General features: G+C 42.0%; 1 long non-coding RNA gene across 1 annotated transcript; it reads right to left on the bottom strand.

Annotated features, from left to right (window-relative positions):
* Positions 1–1257: 1257 nt before the first annotated feature.
* LOC133710198 (uncharacterized) lies at positions 1258–3847 on the bottom strand. Its single transcript, XR_009846558.1, has 6 exons — positions 3639–3847; positions 3493–3529; positions 3353–3386; positions 2785–2816; positions 2420–2508; positions 1258–2328 (listed from the first exon to the last, which is right to left on the bottom strand). It is a non-coding gene; the product is annotated as an uncharacterized LOC133710198 (long non-coding RNA).

Below are 3847 nucleotides of genomic sequence, written 5' to 3'. Positions count from 1 at the left end.
ATGAGAATTGACATAATTGCCCCTTGATGTATATAAGATAGAGAAACTCATAGTGACGCAGACTCACAAAGCCCCAGAACTACGACGGCTTGATCCCTCAAAAGGGGTACGTAGGCAGTCTAGTCTCAAAAACTAGATGCAGCCACTCAATCAAAAATATATCTCCAATCCTGAATCAATCAGGAAGAAAGAGAAAATCTGATAAATGAAGCAGTGGGTGTTGCTGGCCAAGCATGAAAGCCTAATTAACATGTGCATATGACAAAAGGATGCAGCTTGTCATCAAAGCTCCTGGAAGGAATACAAGTCAATGAAACTCTTTGAGGAGAAATCTTCTCGAGGGAGATCCGAGTGAGGAGAAATCTTCTCCAAGATGATCCGAGTGAGGAGAAATCTCCTCGAAACAAATCCGAGTGAGGGGAAATCTTCTCAAGGTCGATTTAAAGGAGAAAGCTCTTCGAGAAAGATTCGAGTGAGAGGAAATCTCCTCGAGAAAAATCAGGGTGAGGTGCAATCTCTTCTGGGCTGATCCGGGTAGAAGGGAAAAATCCCTTCAAGAGCACATAGTTTAATACCGGCAAATAGCATGAAAGCTACGAAGGTGCAACGGATGCTTCATTTACCAATCAAAAAAATTCCTTCGGGGGAACTACGTACGGCTTGATCCCTTAAATGGGTACGTAGGCAGTCTAGTCTTAAATTCTAGATCCAGCCACAAAATCCTCAAAATTAAGATCCAGCCACAAAATCCTCAAAATTACATTTTCCCTTAAAAAGGTTGCGATCAAATGGCACAAAGCCTTGCACCTCAGAGACTCCTCGTACAAGAATAAACTACAACTAGTGAAGAAAAGAAACCAAGCATGGGAAAGATGAGTTGCAACCTGGTCAAAGCATCAACTCACCTTCACTGAAATAGGAAAAGTTGTCAAGCCTCGCACGCGCAAAGCTATTCCACGCACGACGCTTAACGGGGCAACTGTTGAGACTAAAAATTTCACAAACCCAAAATGAGAAAATTGGTTCGACGCAAAAGTGAGAGAGTCCAGTAACTTTCAAATTGGTTTAGCTTAATTATCTCCGAAGCATGATCACGTGGATTGATACTCAAGGCATCAAAATTCAAATTCAGAACCTTGGATAATCTTCCTATCTTGCAAATTCAAGACCAAGTCAAGATGGGTGAGATTTCAAATTATCTACCAGCAAGGACAACAAAAGCTACGATCATTTGAACTTGTGGACTTCTCTTTCAAGTAGCAATCAGATAGCTCATTTTGTATCAAGCTTTCAAATTCAAATTCCATACTGGAAGTTGTGGATAGTTCCCACGGTTACAAGTTTGAATATGGGAATAGTTATCGTCATCTGAAGATCATTTCAAATTCAAAAAAAAAAAAGTTATGGTTAACCTGCATGATCTCTTATTCTTCTACGTTGCCTATATAAATAGCTCTTTACAACAAGTGAAGGGGGGCAGCAGAGAGGCAGCGAAGGGGGCAGCAGAAAAGGCTAGAGAGTAGAAGAAAAAAGACTGGAGAGCAGAACAAAAAGAAAAGAAGAAGTGAAAGCCCTACAACATTAAAGAGCAAAAGCCAGTAGCACGGAGGCACACAAAAGAGAGGAGAGCAGGAAAGAGAAAGTTCACACAAGACCGGAGTCCTACAGCATTCCATCCTTAAAAGCCTTCCAAGAGAAGCCATGGACGGAGAGCCACGTTTCAGTAGAAGAAGCTCCATAAGTTGCAGGTATATGATTATAATTATCACCTGAAATTACTCAACTTTTCCTTTCATGGTGCAGACGTTGTCAAATGCTTACCATTAACGTCGTCACAAAGACCACCAATCCATGAAGCATGGCCAAAATCTCATCCTCATAATCTCCTGCTGGTCGATCACCAAGCAATTACCACCTCAGCGATGACAGAATCATCAAGTTGCTGCCCACAACAGTCGTGGTGCATCCTGCGTAGGATGGTGCTCTCCTGGCGAATAAATGCAGCGTCTCTTTTACCTGTGTCACCATGGAGCTATAGAGGTCCTCGGAGCGGTTGCAATCCCGTTTACGATACATGTGTATCAATGGGTGTATGACCAATCCGGTGGAATTTTTTTAAGCCTCGTTAAGTACCAACAAGTGCTTTGCAGCAGAAAACAGTGTCATCATACAAGGCCAATGCCCATTTGCCTCCACAAGAGCTATTTTGCAGAAGCAACAACAATCACCACCAAAAGTCCGCTACCTCCTGCCTTCCTTTCCACCATAGCAAAACAAATGGCCTTGCACCACTTGCAAAACAAGCCACACAAAGAACAGACCAGCAGCCTGCAAGCAAGGAGGAAAGGAAATCAGAAACTTGAGACTAAGCTGAGGATACAGAAGATTGTTCACTCCTCCACAAGAAATCTGGACTCACTTCCTCCACCAAATCCCAGCAAGGAAATGGCTTTTGCTGTCAAAGTTCCTGCCTGCACTTGCTGTCGAAGTCCCTGCCTGCACTTGTACCTGCAGCGTTCACAAAAGGCTCCATCACAGTGGATTCTGAAGCATGGCAAAAAGAGCTTGGTCTGGAACGAAAAGAAGGAGAAGATGACAATCTGAAGCCAGAGGGTGCTATGCTGCAACTTTGTTCTATTTAAAGCTAGAAAGGAACAAGGAACAAGGCACTCCCCAAATTCATACGACATGCAAGTCCAACACCAATGTCCACTACGTGGACTCTTCTCAGTCAAAAGAAAACAAAAGCAATATTCAAAATATAATGCAAGGCTGATAATCTACCTTGATGATTAACGTATGGCTTGAGTTGTTACCTGCACATTAAGCCATATAATAATTAATCATGGTGGACAAGCTTTTGAAGCAACAAATACAAGAAGAAGACAAGCGGTGGTGTTGAAAAAAAAAAAAGTAATAGAACTTTGAGCTTTGATGCATAAAGAGACAAGGCCAAAGTGATGATAATAATGTCCTCTGTGAAGAAATTTTTGGCGGTGGAAAGCTGATCAATATACAATAAACATGAAGGCAAAAACTCATATATAATTAAAAGCACAATTATCCAACTATGGTGCGCTGCATCTTTGTTCACAAATGGGAGCAAAAGACAAAAAGCAAGAGGCATTATGGGCACATAATGAACTATAAAAAGCAACCAAGCTGTGCATTTTTCCTCATAGTCTGACATTGCAAGAAGACAAATGGGAATTAACAAAAGCTTCCAAACATGCAATTGAACAATTGTGCAGCAAATTTGTGGATGCAATGCAAACAACAAAGGTCAGTCGGTGGTGTTGTCAGCAAATCATAAACAATTGAATTAAAGTTCCCTGGTGTGGCAGCTAGTTACCTTGAGAAGCAACGTCTAGTTCAGCTCAGTATGTCTGCACAAAAAAAGAAGTCTCAATTAAGTATTGGGGATTCATGTGGGTTGTTAGCTACAAGACAACAAATCTCAATGAGGTAGCAATTGCCCATTCTAATACTCACCAGGTGTTCGGGAGAGGAGCACAAACGACAATCCCAGCTTACCAGGTGAACAGAAGCACGAAATACGTAAGCCCCAGAAATGCCCAGAAATTTTAATGAAGAGTGCTAGCAATTGAAAGCAAATCAAGATCAGTTGCAAGACTTACCCAGTACGGGGCCATCTTCGAATCAAGCTGACCGAAGTAAATCTCCATCTCCAACTCAACCTCTGTCTAAGCTGTTGTCCACGCCAAAGAAATTTGATGCTTATCGAATGGAGATGACGTCTTGTTTTGGGGTTCATATTCTTGAAGACATGAACTGGGTGCAGATATAAGATTCGTGGGTGTCCAGGTCTGTGAGTTGCAAGCTTTTG

Source organism: Rosa rugosa, chromosome 5 (genome assembly GCF_958449725.1).
Source record: "Rosa rugosa chromosome 5, drRosRugo1.1, whole genome shotgun sequence".
Lineage (NCBI taxonomy): Eukaryota > Viridiplantae > Streptophyta > Magnoliopsida > Rosales > Rosaceae > Rosa > Rosa rugosa.
Note: the sequence above shows the minus strand (reverse complement) of the source record. Positions and strands in the feature narration are given on the sequence as shown.